The sequence below is a fragment of the Malania oleifera genome, chromosome 2 (assembly GCF_029873635.1).
Source record: "Malania oleifera isolate guangnan ecotype guangnan chromosome 2, ASM2987363v1, whole genome shotgun sequence".
Taxonomy (NCBI): Eukaryota; Viridiplantae; Streptophyta; class Magnoliopsida; order Santalales; family Ximeniaceae; genus Malania; species Malania oleifera.
In genome coordinates this window covers 28,263,554-28,280,698 of record NC_080418.1, presented here as the reverse complement: position 1 = coordinate 28,280,698, position 17,145 = coordinate 28,263,554, and the positions used below count along the sequence as shown (strand labels likewise).

The 17,145-nt window shown below is 38.7% G+C and overlaps 1 protein-coding gene and 1 long non-coding RNA gene across 2 annotated transcripts in view; one reads left to right on the top strand and one right to left on the bottom strand.

Moving 5' to 3' along the window:
• Positions 1 to 14,508: 14,508 nt before the first annotated feature.
• LOC131148861 (uncharacterized) lies at positions 14,509 to 15,981 on the bottom strand. The gene is made up of 3 exons (XR_009135076.1): positions 15,432 to 15,981; positions 15,028 to 15,283; positions 14,509 to 14,898 (listed from the first exon to the last, which is right to left on the bottom strand). It is a non-coding gene; the product is annotated as an uncharacterized LOC131148861 (long non-coding RNA).
• Positions 15,982 to 16,891: 910 nt separating this feature from the next.
• The window catches only part of LOC131149015 (UDP-xylose transporter 1), a 6,899-nt gene continuing 6,645 nt past the window's right edge, over positions 16,892 to 17,145 (top strand). The window contains exon 1 of the mRNA XM_058099050.1: positions 16,892 to 17,099. The gene's annotated coding sequence lies outside the window, so the exon portion shown is untranslated. The remainder of the gene's footprint in view (positions 17,100 to 17,145) is intronic.

Genomic DNA, 17,145 nt, shown 5'->3' with positions numbered 1-17,145 from the left:
TTGCCTACAAACTAGCCTTACCATCTGTTTTGTCTAGAATACATAACGTATTCCATGTTTCCATGTTGAAGAAATACATCTGAGACCCCTCCCATGTGATTAGTTATAGTAAGATAGAGCTCAGGGATACTCTGGCATATGAGGAGGTACCAGTGCAAATTTTGGACAGGATAGAACATGAATTACGCAATAAGAAGATTCTTTTAATAAAAGTCTTATGGAGGAATCATGTGATGGAGGAAGCCTCATGGGAACTCGAGGAGCAGATACGATAGAAATACCCATACTTATTCAGTGGAGATCAGCACTAGGTATACAAGTACGTAAATGTAGTATGATTTTATGAAAAGCAAGATAATATATATGCGAGTAGTATTGTAGGTTATAGAATAGGTAGTATTTTGGTTTTGGGAGAATTTTGTTTATGTATTGTAATATCCTAGGACTTTGAATGTAACCATGGTATTCACTCGCCACAAGTGAGGGTAAGTAATAAAATAAGTAGCCCATTTTCTTTAAAGGATGGTGTCAATATAGATAGTAAATTTTAAGGATGGAATTTTGAAAGAGGGGGGGGGGGGGGAGAATGTAGAGACCTGAAGAATTATAGTATTTAAATAATAAAATAAGGAGAAAAGGAAATTTTTAAGGGCGTCACAGTAGGTTCACGTTTGTCGACGAAATGGCTTATTAGGATCGTCAACGTGGACATGTGTCTCATCAACAAGGAATTACTGAGAGGGCTATTTGAGGGTATGAAGTTCATCGACGAAGGTTATGAGTTCGTTGATGAACTCTCTTCTTGGCCTTATCGACGAAATGACGTGTCTCGTCAATGAAGTCAGTGGTATAAATGGCTCAAACTCGGATTTTAGCGACCATTTTTGCACGCAAACCATTCTCTCTCTCTCTCTCTCTCTCTCTCTCTCTCTCTCTCTTACTCACTTCGCCCTCCACCCCTTCTCTCTAAGTTTTTGGGCCGATTCTTTGTCGGTTCAACAATTAAAAGCTACCACGCTACTCCTGGGAAGATTCTCTCCATATCTGCTGGAGTGGATCGTTGATTAGGCCTACTTGGGAACCATCCCAAAATTTGGGTAAGTTAGTTAATTTCAGTTTTATTGAGGTATTTGGTATTTTTGGGCTGAGGAAAGGTATTAGATGGATTTATGCTGAAGTTTTGTTGGGGGAAATATTAATTTTAGGGTGTTGTGCTGGGAATACTGCAGGTGTAGGATTGGGTGTTTTAGGGGCTTCTTATTAAGTTAGGTAAGGGGATAAACTAAGTTAGTTTCTTATGAAAATATATTTATTATTTTACAACATTTAATTTCAGGTAAATAAGTATATTGTAGAATTATGTTGGAAATAATGTTGTTAATCAGCAATATGGTTTTCATGTATAATATAAGAAACATGAGTTTAGAACAGATTTTATGTTTAGAATATTACCCATTTTTGTGTGGCATGAGTAACATTTACCATGGAAATTATAATGATGAAATATTATGTTTACAAAATAAGCATGTTATTACTACTTTATGAAAAATATTAAAATGATACGGGAATTTTCAAACTAAGAATTTTATATGATATGTCGGCGTAAGGGCCGTGGATTTTATATGATATGCCAATGTAAGGGTTGAGGATTTTATATGAAATGACGGCGTAAAGGGCCGTGGTTTTATATGATATGCTATGCTGGCGTAAGGGCTGTGAAGTTTTATATGATATGTTATACAAGGTTTTATGAAAATATTAACATGACCAATATTATTATGAAATAGCCATGTATCATTATTTATAAATATACTATATGTTATCAAAATCTGGTTGGCTTGGTTTAGGCTTTCACGAAACACGGTACCGTAGCTATATGATCACGATCATGTATATGTTAGTACTACCACTTGTCGTAAGGGGCAGTGGGAGAATGGCAGTCGATGTGGTTTTATGGTAATGCAGGCGTCCCTCTAGTGTCCGGACCAAGAGGGGCAGACCTATCGTACTTACAGACTTATGTTGATCTAGCATGGTCGGCCGTCCATTGCTAGGTCCCACCTTCGGGTCGTATAACCTAGTCATGTGGGGGTAAGACATGACACCAGCCAGCTATCCATCTAGGGTGTTATTTCATGTACAGTTATATGAGATGATTTATATGAATATAAATTCAGTATGTTATACCATGTTATGATAAATTATGTTTTAAACAGATATGATACAGACAATTTTACCAAGATATATTTATAAACTGATATATGTATAACACAAAAATACTCATGTTGCCTCACACTGATATTAGTTTATTTTCCTTATTGATAGGTGTCTCACCCCAGCTATATATATAAACATTTTAGGGAATCCAGGTAGAGAAGCGGATAGAGCTCCACGACAGTAGAGACCGGTGGGGCTACCCTGTCTAAAGGGTGAGTTGTTGAGTTAGGGTCAGGTTTATTTTTGGATTGAGACCCTAGAGTACCTTTGGCCTTTTGGTTGATGATTGTATATTTAACAGGTTTAGTAGAACTCTGGTAATGTGACTGGCTGGATGATATATATGTGATTATGTTTCTTGCTGCTTAGGTGTCTGAGTTGTATTTTGGGTATATCTTTGGTACCCATGGGTTCAGGTTGATTATGTTATTCAGTTGTACAGGATTATTATATTAAATGTTATTATGAAAAAAAAATATTTACGATAAAATAAGTGGATCTTTGCAGTATAGTCATAGCTCTATAAATAAATCTATATAATCTGCATATCATGATTCTATAAAAACTATATAATCGTAATTCTGTAAAATCTGTGTAGAATTCTGTATAATACCAATATTCTCATGCCACACAATAATTAAAACTCATTAAATATAATATGTAAAACTGTATAATTTCTACTCTGGAAACTCATAATCATATACTATATTTTACTAGTAAAAATCTCTAATTTAACTGGCATAACATATTTCCCTTACCTAACTAACTGGGAGGCTTGACTCCAACTCTATCTTCACACTCACAGCGTATCAAACTTAGAATCCTAAAATGATGTATATTTCCTAATTCAATTAACTCGAACTTAGAATAATAACTATACTCGCATTTTCCCTAGAATCATATATCTCATTTTATCCATGAAATTCTAAACCATTAACTATATATCAACTTTAGTTGAGTTCCTGAGGAAACACCTGTAGGGATCCTTAACCCATGCCAGCAGTGTTCAAAACTCCAAACCCTGAAAGCACATCAACCCCAGTTACTTCAACTCAAACTCCAGTATATTAACATTTAATACATTTCCTAGACCCAGAAATACCTAATAGTCACGAAAACCTTAGAATAACCCACTAACCTGATTTTGGGATGGTGCCCAAGAAACTCAAATCAACAATCCGCTCTAGCTATCTTGTAGAGAATCACCTCAGGATCATTGTGGTAACTTTCGATTGTTGAAACGGGGAAAGATGAAGCCAAATCTGAAGAGAGAAGGGAGGAGCACCGAACTTAGAGAGAGAAAATGAGTGAGAGAGAGAGAGAGAGAGAGAGAGAGAGAGAGATTTTTCCTCGCTGAAAATGTGATTTTCGGCTATAAATAGCAGCTGTCCACGTGGCTTCGTCGATGAGACATATTCGACAAGTCAAAGAAGGATGTTCATTGACAAAGATGTTGAGTTTGTTGACGAATCCTGAATGGTTTGAATTTCCTGCTCTCGGTATTATCTCGTCAATGAGACAAATGTACTTTGTCGACGAGATCTGGAAGGATGTTCGTCGACGAGATTTGGAAGGACGTTCGTCGACGAGAACCCTGGGTTCATCGACCAATGCTTGCTGCTGCTCCTTTATATAATCCCATTTTCCCTCTATCATTTTATTGTTATTATTATTTTTCTCGACTCTCTACAAAAATACTATTTTAACATTACCCAGGCCCAAAAATTCCAAATAAATGATTGAACTCCCAAAAACATCAAATTTGTTTAATTCCCTAAATCTTAACCTAGCCTTGGAGTGGTGCTTGGAAACCCTAATTCAAATATCTACTCCGCTAGACTTGTAGAAAAACGCTCCTAGATCATCCTGGTGGTTTTTGATCACCAGTTTGGCTAAAGATTGGGGATAAATTGAAGAGAGAGAGTGGGTTTACCTTATCCCAAGAGTGGTGCCTACGATGCTCCTACAACAAATCCACTTCGGTTAAAATGTCGGTGGCGGAGAATGGAACTCAAGGGTATTTTCCGTTCTTCGATTGGCACACATTTGACCGAGAAAATCAAGGAGAAAGAAAGATAGGGAAGGCGGAGGAGAGAGAGAGGCATAGAGAGAGACACGTCAGCTCTCTATATTGTGAAATTTGGGAGATTTATTTTATTTACTTATATATATGAAATCCTTACTATATTATATTAATATTATAAACATATATATATATATATATATATATTCATATAGTTATATATCTATCATAATATTTATTTAATTAATTTAATTTAATAATGTTTAATTAATTAATCAATTGATTAATAATGATAATAAGTTTTTTTTTTGCCCGAGTTACTACATTCTCCCCTCCTTAAAAAAATTTCGTCCTCAAAATTCTCTAATCAATCCTTTTACCTAACCGTCCTCAAAATCCAGCACACACGCCCGTAGCATATCCTCTAGAATCTAAATGGTCCTCTCGGACTGCCCATCCGTCTGCGGGTGAAACGCGGTACTAAAAGTGAGTGTAGATCCCAAGGCATCTTGCAAACTCTTCCAGAATTGAGAGGTGAACCGTGGATCTCGATATGAAACAATGGAATCTGGGACGCCATGAAGTTGTACAATCTCCTGCACATAAAGCTATGTCAGCCTATTCATGGAATAACTAATTCTGATTGGAACAAAGTGCACAGTTTTCGCCAGTCGATCCACTATTACCTAGATGACATTCTGTCCATGCATCGCTGAAGGCAAGCCTGATACGAAATCTATCGAGATATGCTCCCACTATCACTTAGGGATATCAAGTGGTTGTAGTGGTCTCGCTAGCCACTGATGCTCTGCTTTTACCTGCTGACATGTCAAGCACTGTTCTACAAATCTAGCAATCTCCCTCTTCATGTTACTCCACTAGAACGATTCTCACAGATCTCTATACATCTTCGTGCTTCCTGGATGAATAGTATAGAGAGAGCGATGAGCCTCCTCCAGAATCGTATTTTTAATCTCTGCGTCGTTAGGCACACACAATTTGGCATGAAATCTGAGAACTCCATCCTCAAAACATTGAAGTTCGATTGCTGCACAATCCATACTTTCTCCACAATTTCCATCAACTCTACGTCTCTCATCTGAGCAGATTTAATTTTCTCCTGTAAAATTGGTTGAATAATCAAACTAGCCATGGTCGCCTGGTGATTCCCTTCCACTAACTCCACACCCAACCTCTCTAGGTCCATACTGATCTGATGTTGTACAACAACCCCTGAAACTGATGCACCCACTGATTTTCGACTCAGAGCATCAACTACCACATTAGCCTTTCCTTGGTGGTAACTAATGGTACAGTCGTAGTCCTTAATCAATTCAAGCCATATTCTCTACTTCATGTTCAATTCCTTTTAGGTGAAAAAGTATTTAAAACTCTTATGATTCGTAAAGATCACGCACTTTTCACCATATAGGTAGTGTCTCCATATCTTTAATGCAAAAACTACCACTGCCAGCTCCAAGTCGTGCGTAAGATAATACTTCTTGTACTCCTTGAGTTGGCGAGAAGCGTACGCAATAACCTTTCCTTGCTGCATCAATACACACCTAGGTCCTTTATGAGATGCGTCACTGTAGATCACAAATCCACCCTCTCTTGACGGAATGGTCAACACTAGGGTAGTGACTAGTCGTTGTTTCAATTCTTGAAAACTCTGTTCGCATTCACCAGTCCACTCAAACTTCATGTTCTTTCTTGTAAGCTACATTAGAAAACCTAATAGCCTCGAAAACCCCTCAACGAATCGGGGATAGTATCCTGCCAAACCCAAGAAACTTCTAACCTTATGCACGTTCTTCGGTCTTGCCCAATCAACTACCGCCTCTACTTTTCTTAGGTCCACTGAAATTTCCTCCCTAGACACTACATGTCCCATAAATGCAACTTGTTTCAGTCAGAACTCGCATTTCTTAAATTTAGTGTACAACTTGCCCTTTCTCAGTACCTGAAGCACTATCCTCATATGTTCCTCGTGTTCCTCTAGGCTCTTTGAATACACCAGTATATCATCAATAAACACTACCATGAACTGGTCCAAATACTAGTGGAAGACCCTATTCATTAGATCCATGAATACTGCAAGAACATTTGTCAATCCAAATGGCATAACTAGATATTCATAATGGCCATACCAGGTTCTGAATGCTGTCTTCGGAACATCTTTCGCCCTAACCTTCACCTGATGATACCCAGATCGTAGATCGATTTTGGAGAAAATCTATGTGCCCTTTATTAGATCAAACAAATCATCAATATGAGGTAACAAGTACTTGTTCTTTACTGTTACCTTATTAATTTCCCAGTAGTCGATGCATATTCTCATCGATCCTTCATTCTTCTTTACAAACAACACTGGCGCTCCCCAGGGTGATACGCTCGATCTGATGAACCCCTTGTCAAGAAGTTCTTGCAACTGCTCCTTTAGCTCCTCTAATTTAGCCGGAGCCATTTTATATGGAGCCTTAGAAATTGAGGTTGTCCCTGGATTTAATTCAATGGAAAACTCCACCTCGCGATTAGGAGGCAATCCTGGTAAGTCCTCAGGAAAAACATTTGAGAACTCCTTTATCACTAAGATATCCTCTAGCTTAAGTCCCTCCTTCAGTGCTTCTTTTACAAATGCAAGGTACCCTTTACTACCCTCCAGAAGTAACCTTTTTTCCTGAATTGCTGAAAGGATTTTTCGTGCAGAGCGCACACATGACCCAACGAATTTAAACTCCTGCTCCCTAGGAGGTCTGAACACTACATCCTTTTTGTGGCAATCGATACTCGCATAGTTGGATGTTAGCCAGTCCATCCCCAAAATGACGTCAAACCCATGCATGTAAAAAACAATTAAGCTAGCAGGCAGTATTCTCCCCTAAATCTCCACTGGATAGTCTCTGATCACCTTACTACACACTACAACTGACCCTGTTAGCGTGACCACACCTAACTCGGCATCTAACAACTGAGTCTCTACCCCGCATAATTTGACCAATCCTCGAGATACGAAAGAGTGCGTCGCACCTGAATCAAATAACACAACAACACTATTCAACAAAATGGAAATAGTACTTGTCACCACATCGCCGGCATTCTCTGCATCTCTCGACGTAAGCGAGTACACTCGCACTTGGGCGGTGCCCGTTTGGTGACCACCACAGGGTGTTTGGTTACCTCCCCGATACTGATGTTGTGGAGGAGTGTGAGTCAACGTCATGCTGCAGTCCTGCGCCATATGCCCTGCCCTACCACAACGGTAGTAGCCAGCTGGTCCACCCCTGCACTCGCCCCAATGCCTCTGATGGCATCTGGGACAGGTAGAACACGGTGAATTCTCATGATAGGCTCGATATCCCATCTCCTACCACTAGCCCATGAAATTACCAAGCCTCCTCCATCAACCTTGGATGGTGCTAGTCTAAAGTCCTTGAGGCAAGGGCCTCTTCTTTTGGTCTACTGCTCTCTCACCCTCTCGAATACTAGCCTCAACTGCCATGGCCTTGTCCACCAATTCAGAAAAACTTTAAGTCAACAATGCCATCATCGGTGCGCGTATTCCCTACCTTAAACCCTTCTTAAACCTCTAGGCCTTCTTCGGCTCGTGTGCGATCATATATGGAGTGAAGCGGGATAGATCCATAAACTTGTCTGCGTACTGCTATATGGTCAAGTGTCCCTGAGTCAGATTCAGGAACTCCTCTGCCTTAGCCTCTCGGGTAGCAGTAGGGAAGTACCTTTCGAAGAAAACCTCCCTAAAACGGCTTCAGGTAATAACTGCAGGTCTTGGCCACTGTTCCTTCACCAGTTTTTTCGATATCTACCACCTTTTCACTTCCCCCGCTAATTTAAAAGTGGCATACCGCACCTTCTACTCCTCCTTGCACTCCAGCACACCCAGTAGTTCCTCTATCTCCTGAACCCAATCTTTAGCTGCGATCGGGTTCACCCTTCCTGCAATAGCCAGCGGATTCATCCGGGTAAGATGCAAAAAAGTGCAGCCCCGACCACCCAGCGGCTAATCTTGTGCTCTAGAGTCCCCTCGATTCTCCTTCCTAGCCTACCGCGCTATACTTTGCAGCACTGCCGAGGCATCCATATCATCCTCATTGGAAGTATCCACGTGATTATCCCCTCCAGTTACGATGTCCTTTCCCCTGGAATCCATCCTGAAGATAGGATAGAAATCGACTTATAAATTCCACATTTATCATAGTTGATGCAAGTATAGAATGAAACAATAATATAACATATGAATTTGTAGTTAAAAGAATCATTTACATAATTCTGCCACAAAACCATCGATGGATTTACCGTGGTTTTCTTAAAATCTTCATTTCAAGAAAAACACAGAAGACCGTCAAATGGTTTCCTCCTCTAAGCTTCCAAACCAAGACTCGCCTAATCTACCCATTCCTATCCTTAACTTATATCAACCTATACTCTAATAATTATCAACTGTCAAAGTCTGCAGAACCTATAAAAACTAGGTTCTGATACCACATGTAATGCCCCTGTTAGCTTTGGTGTATTCCCAAGAGGGGGGGGGGGTGAATTGGAATTTAAAACTTTTTCTCATAAGTTAAACTAGTTCAGCAATAGTACATTCACAACGTAGGATTTGTCTATGCAGTTCCAATATGTGCAGATAAATATAACGCGAAAATTAAATCATACGCGACATTTACACTATAACATACACATGCAGAAATGTAAATTGCAGAAATATAAATAATGCACACACGATATGTTATCAGGGTTCGGCCAACTGTGCCTATATCCCCACCTCTAGCTCGCAAGCCCGAGGGTTCCACTAATGGATCACTTAATGGGTGGAGCAGCATCTAACACAACTAGGTCAATTCAAAGGGCTGACCTCAACCAACACGCCTTAACAGGATGGCGCACCTAGCTTTCCTAATCGGGTCTAAGCCAATCCAAGTCTATTTCATAGGGCTAGTCTTCCTCTTCTGACCCGCGCCTAGAATACAAAAAATGTGTATAAAATCAAATAGTACACTGATTATGCTTTCATGTAAAGTAGATATGTACCCCAATATATGTAGTATACTTAATCAATCACATACACATCAATAATGTAGGAAATGTAAGCTCGGTGATGTGTATATATTGTGCAAATAACACTCAACAAGATATGATCACAATAATGTTCAAGAGTGTTCTGATCAAGCTTTTTCTTTGAAATAGTATATATCAAATCTCAATAATAAACTAGGGTTTCAAAGATGCTAATCAAATATTCAAACGAACTCAAATATATTTTCTCAAATTGTATCAAGCACAAGAGTTGTTTGAAAGAATAATATAACTTGTTAAAAATATTTTGCACAATAAAATCAAGCTATAGGAATCTTTGCAATGACAATGCAAAGATCCTTAAGCTACTAGGTTTTTCCGACCACAAGATTTATCAAATAAAATCTGTGGGAAAACCTTACTTAACTCCCCAAAATCAATATCAATCAACCAAGCAAAGTAATGGGAGTATGAGCAATACCTAATAAACATTAGCACAACCAATATATTCTCACCATACTAAAATGTATCAAAGGAATATAAAATTGAGAGTATTTGGAAAAAAAGAGTATTTGTGATAGAGAGGATATTTACTTAATGATTTTGGCTAATCTCCTTTAATCCTCACAAATGAAACCATATATATAGGCCAAGACCAAAATATAACCGTTTAGGACCTATAGGGTATTTTTAGAAAAGTTATAAAATGCTTAGGGAGTATAAACCCAAATTAACTCAATTTACTGCAAATTATTTTGAACTCGTCGAGGTTCGAGTGGCTGAACCTAGGTTCGGTCGCCCGAACAGACACAATTATAAAAGTCATTTAAATCACTTCGGCACCCCGAGTCTCAGTTCGGTAGCCCGAACAAAAGTCAGAAACATTTCTTCGTAACTTCGGGTGCCCGGTCATATGTTCGGTAGCCCGAACTCATGTGTTCGGTCGCCCGGAGTCTAATTTGAACACGAAGGTTCAGTAGCCCTAGTTGGTGAAAAGTAACCTTCTAAGGGTTCAGGCGCCTGAGGGAAATATGGTCATTTTGGGTTCGTTCGCCCGAAGCATGGTCAAACTGCTGACTTTCCAGCAGTTTGGGTGCCCGAGGAGTTTTGAACTCCTGAGGCTCGGTCGCCCGACCTCTTATATACTTACCCTATTTTGTCCAATTTTATTTCAATTCTTTCCCCTGATAATGTAAGTGATTATGGGAACTTTGTGCACAATATGTAGGAACCTAGGGTCTTTTCAAGTATGCCCAAAAACCTGGCATCGGTCGACCGAAGGGTGCCCTAAAGTCATTCGGACCCTATGGTCAATCTATGGTCATTTCGAGCTTATAGAAACCTACATGCATGACATGCAAAGATTATTATAGACCATATCCTAATTATTATTACAAACCCAATAACATTACAACAATTAATAAACATTCCGGGTTTTCATTTTCTTCAAGTTGCCATGTGCCATCAATATGATCTTCTAATTATACACTTGCACACAAATTCGAAAGTCATCAAATACCAAGAGTATTTGTCATTATCAAAACTGGGTGTGACCTATATGGTCAACAACCCCCACCCGCCACATGGGGCCCAGGGTGCTACTTTAGTGACATCTGTGTACATGATACCATAGTCATCATATAATAGCAATGGAAATAAATGATACATTCTCCCAAAGTACATTACCAGAGTTCTAGACTACCTTTATAAAAAAATTTCTCTAAATATCCATATTACAATACCAAACCCAACTCAGTCCATACGACCATATTACATTTCCAGGGACCTTAAACATAACTTAAATACATTAGAATTATTACTAAAACTCACAAAAACTAAATTGGTTATCACCCCGCGCCGGAGTTCACTAAGCATGATCTCGAGATGATCCTAAAAAATGATTTGTATATTGGGGCGAGACACTTCTCAGTAAGGCAGATTAAATTAATATCAGTGTGTGGCCAACGTAAGTTTTAATGTATACAAAATATCATCAATTGATAATTAACCACAGTTATAAAATCATTCCCCGTCCATACTCACACACACATAAACAAAGAGTTTATTTCACTATGAACATTCATGCATTTTAATTCATATACATATACTCACACCTTTTTAGTTGAAAAATATGCATTTTCTTCCTCAATATAAACCAGTTCAATAAATAATAACACCATTTACATAAATTAACATATATGCATAAAAAGGCACTCCCTGGGACTAAACACCATTTACTTCCCCCATGGTACGAGTTGTGCGGCCCGAAACTAGACTTATGCCCTGGGGAATCAGCCCAGACACGGTCAAAGTAACCATCTACAATTACGTTTGCAGGCATCCACAACTTATTTGTAGGTCTGCTAGCCTTACCACTTCCTGGTCCGGCCCCTAGGAAAGGTACTTCATCCTTACGTAGGCTAAATGACGGAAACCACCCTACACCTCTCAGTACAGTGGAGGCGCACAGTCTCAATAATTCCCTAGCAATGGTACCGTGCTCACAAGACAACTGATCCTCAGGATTCTCAAACCATATCATGCAATTTAAGTAATAAAAACTGTAGTATAAATCTCATTTCATTTACAACCTGCCATTTAATAAAACCCGGCTCACAGCCATTAAATAAAACTCAGCCCTCGGCCGTTAAATATATACCGGCCTCTAGCCGTCAAGTAAAATCTGGCCTGCAATTGTTAAATAAAATCCAGTATTTTGCAAAGGCAGTTCCAGTATATTTCACAAACAATTCAGTATTTTTGACAACCATATCCAAATTCAGTTATACCATAACCCATATCGATTATTCACCTGCAACACAATTTCAATATTTGAATATAGCCATTTAAACAACCAAGAAAACACAGTTTGAAGTTTGCAAGATAAAACCTAATTTTCCACTATTCGTTTTATCCAAAATATCATATCATATATCCTAAATTTATAAAGTCTACTTTGAACGGTCGGTTTTTGAAATAACCCTTGAGATCATAATCGGTTCAAAACTTAATAAAAACCTAATTTAACTTAATTCTCTTACCTGTTTTCTCGAAGCTACGCCTGCAGGGATCCCAAAACTGCACTTGCAGCACTCACACGAACCCTAAATTCATAAATCATAGTTTAATCAACTCAATCCCAGGTAAAATACTATTTTAACATTCCCCAGACCCACAAATTCCAAATAAATGATTAAACTCCCAAAAACATCAAATTTGCTTAATTTCCTAAATCTTACCCAAGCCTTGGAGTGGTGCCTGGAAAGCCCAATTCAAAAATATACTTAGTTAGACTTGTAAGGAAACGCTCTTAGATCATCGTGGTGGTTTCTGATCGTTAGTTTGACTAAATATTGGGGAGAAATTGAAGAGAGAGAGTGGGTTTACTTTATCCCAAGAGTGGTGCCTACGACGCTTCTATGACAAATCCACTCCGGTTAAAATGTCGATGACAGAGAATGGAACTCAGAGGTATTTTCTGTTCTTTGATCGGTGCACGTTTGGCCGAGGAAATCGAGGAGAGAGAGAGGAAAGGCGGAGGAGAGAGAGGCGTAGAGAGAGACGCCTGCTCTCTGTATTGTGAAATGGAAAATGAATCTTCCTTTGGAAGATTCATTTGCTTTACTTATATATATAAAATTAATAATTTTTAATTAATTAATTGATTAATAATGACAATAATTTTTTTTTTATTTTTTTGCTTGGGTTACTACATTGCATGCTTTGACACCCTTCAAAAGATTTTCCTTATGAAGTTTCATCATTCCATGCTCACCCATATGCCTTAACCGCATATGCCACAAGACAGTACTATCTGACTTAGACTCTGCAACTGCAGCTCCACTTACAACTGTTTCACCTAACAGTGTATAGATATTCCTTGATAATTTCTACCCCTTCATCGCGGTTAGGACACCTTTACTCACCTTCATTACCCCACTTGCAGATTTGTAACTAAACCCATTACAGTCTAAAGTGTCTAATGAAATCAAATTCTTCCTTAACTCTCATACATGCCTAACATCACACAACGTTCTCACAACACCATCAAACATCTTAATTATGATATTCCTTATTCCGACAATTTTGCATGAAACATCATTTCCTATCAGAACAAAACCATAATTTACCAACCTGTAGGTGGTGAACCAATCTTTGTTTGGTGTCATATGATAGGAGCACGCCGAATCTAAGATCCAAGAATCCGTGAGACGATCTGAACTGGATGAAATCGAAAGCATATCACCATCATCGCTCTCTGACTCTCCTTCTTCCACTACATTCACAAATTTTGTTGAACCATCTTTATTTTCTACATTCCCCTTCTTCCTCTCTAGAAAATCTAGTTTTTTGTGACCCTTTTTCCTACGTTTAAAACACCATACGTCCTTCCTCTTCCTTGAATAGGCCAAGACTTATTGTTACTCAGTTTGCTCCAAAATTTGCTTCTCCCACGTTCCTAGTTACCCTTCACCACAAGCCCTTCACCTTATGAATTCTTATTGCTGGCTTTCTTTCTTTGATGAAAACCCAAAAAAGCACTTGTGATCTCCAACTTGAGAGTTTCCTTTCCCCACATCAGAGTTGTAACCAAATTCTCATACGTAAAAGAAGCAAGTAAGGAATTCAACAGCATCAACGCCTTGTTTTCATCTTCGAACTTCACATCAACTCACTTTAGATCACTGATGATTTGATTGAACACGTTGATGTGTTGGTTTAGATCCAAACCCTTTGGCATTTTAAGCCCATACAGTTTTTGCGTAAGATACAACTTGTTCGTCAACAACTTGGACTTATACCGACTCTCCAATTTCAGTCAAATTGCCACGAGCGATTCCTCATCAATGACATGATACATCACATCTTCAGCCAGACAAATCTTGATAGTCGCCAGAGCCTTCCCTTCCATTTCCTTCCAACTCATGTCATCCATGCCTTCCGGTTGCCTTCTGTATAATGTCTTCGCCATACCCTGGTAGACTAACAAGTCCTTAAGCCTCCTTTGCCATAGTCCAAAATTTCTCGATCCTTCGAACTTGACAATGTTGAACTTCGCAGAAGAAATCCCAACCATTGTAACCAATAACTTTGATACCAATTTTTTGTGCAAATTAATGCGCAGCGAAAAAACTCCCAGATCGTGCAATGTAGCAACTAAAGATGAGCAATACGTAAAACACAATCACATAGATAATAAGGAAAGCAAATAAAGAATGACCCAAGAATTAACGTGGTTCGGCAAAATGCTTGTGTCCACGGGAGCAAGCGGCGGCTGGAATTCACTATTAATAAAAATCACAGTTACAACATTGTATATATGCTAACTCTACACGTATAGAGGGATTAAAAAGTTCCCTAAATTCCCCTGTATCAATCCCTAGAGGATTTGCCTCCAAATCCCTAACCTATTGATATTCCCAACTCAAAATTCAAAAATAGCACCGAACAAAACCGTCAATAGTTTCAGACAAAACGTCGACGGTTTCTTCCTGAGCCAGAACAGTCGATGAAACCGTTGATCAAACCGTCGACTGTTTCTTCCTGCAGACCATCTTCTTTGTTTTTTCTCAACATGCTTTTTCTGTATATGTGTTTCACTCAATATGAGCCACATACTGCAAAAAATTGACAGAAAATGATTCATGTAGCCAACCATGGGACTTGAGGCTTATTATTGTTGTTATGTTGTATCTTGCTGATTTCCTTAAAAAAAAAATTAATAATAATAATTTAAGCAGATCTACCTTCAATCAGAACAGGGTGCCTACAAAAGATTCATGTGTGTATGGATTTTCACTAGCCGGTTGATGTCCTGGATGGAAAATTCCCCTGCCTGGCAGATTTCTGTTTGTGTTTTGAAGATTACAAGGCTCTGTAATTAGCACTAACTCTCATAGAATTAGGAAAATGGGCTTTGGTTAGGCGAGAAGTCTCTATAATTCTCAGTCAAGTCCAGCCTCTCCTTTGTAGCTGCTGCTTGTTTTGAAAGCATGCTTTCCACTAATAAATAAACAAATAGATAAATAATTAATGTTGGATGTATGACCCCTCCCTTAGAAAAAAAAAAAAAGGCAGTACATAAGCACTTCATCTTTTATACTTTTTTAAATTCAATTATTGTCAACAACAATAAGTAAACCCCCCTTACCTCTAGTCCCCTCTCCACCTTGCTGATGCATCATGCATCCGCCGCTTCTTCCTACTGCCGATGACTTTGACTCTGGTTTCCAGGATTCATTTGTCAAACACAAATTCCAAGTCGAGTCCTGTTTGGAATGCAAATTTAGACCTATAATCATGAAAGTACATGAACAACTTAATTGCTCTTACTTAATATAAAACTCTACTCAATTTTGCACCATTTTTTCGCTCATAATAATGGGCGAAAAAAAAAAATGGTCTTCAAATATAGACCTCCCATCAAGTCCCTCCATTAGTGAAATCAATTCAAGTAGCGGATTCCTTGTGAGTCCCACATTGTAACATGTGCATGTAGTTCGGTGAGCCTACTGTTTAGAATGATTTCATTGGATGACAGGACGATCACGCTGATACTTCCGGGAGGAAGTAAGATCTGCATGGTAACTTGTGCATAATTTTTCAAGAAGTACTAAAAAATGATAAAGAAAAAATATGGAAGATTGGTCTTCAAACCATTATAAAAATGGATGGCTGTGGGTTTATCTCCTACGATTTATAGCATTTTTTGTGTGTGATTTTTGGTGCAAGGGAGATGGGGCTGTTTGATTTTCTTGGTAGGTGATGTTTTTTGGGGTTTCCTGTTTTGGAGTGAGAATGAAGTTCTTTCACCCAACACTTGGAATTGAGTTTGAGGGGGGACAATGCTTTTGCTTGCATTTGCAGATACCTAGCTAAGCTTGGTCGCATGAAGAAAATGTGCATCTCACCTTCCACCCTTCCTTGCTAAGACTCCTTTAATATTTTCCATGACATCAAACAGATTCAGGTGAGCCCATAATTTCTATTTTATATAAAACAAAAGATCAGCCATATGATACCAAGAATCCCATTTGCCCAAAACACCCTTTTCTTCACCAAATCACATACAGTAGCTGTATTAGATTGATGCTATGGTGCCATTTGAATTGAATAACTTTGAGCTCTCCCTTTAGGTTAAAGAATATATATAGTAAAGGAGCATGAGATAGATCGTTTCAATGGGCAATATTATTATTTTTTTTTCTTGTTTCTAACATACTGTTTTTCTTTTTATTAGTCAACAATTAAAATAAATTCTCAATCATTGGTAATTTGATAAATTAATTTTTTTTGAAAGTAAAAACCACCCACTATCTTTTTTTTTTTTTTTTTTTCTTTCTAAATTTAGGGTTAAAGCGTGTGTTTGTGAAAGAATAAAAGATTTTGGCAAAAACAAGCAGCAATAGGGGGGGTATACAAAGGACAGAGAGTATTTCTGTAAATTCAGTTGCAACCATAACGGCTATATTGAATGACGGTCCTCTTGCTTAGGCTGGCCGTTATCTGCCTTCTTGAAGCGAGCGGCGCCAAGAGCCTAACGACCGTTAAAAGTAACGGCGTTAACACCAACAACCACACAAGGATCAAAAATAAAAAGGGAGCAATACAGAGGCAAACATTCTCAGATAAGCCACGCCCATCCTTCTCTCAGTGATCTGTAGCTCAAGAATCAAAAGACACCAACGCCATCTCCGCCTCTCAATTTCCCCTCCGTCCCCTTCTCCGCCAGTCACCATTTCCCGGCTCCGATTTGCCTTAACTCACCGGACTCCGGCCAGTTCTTGGACTTGTAGGAAATAGCCAGAGCTTTCACTAGGTCTCTCTCTCTCTCTCTCTCTCTCTCTCTCTCTCTCTCTGGGTTG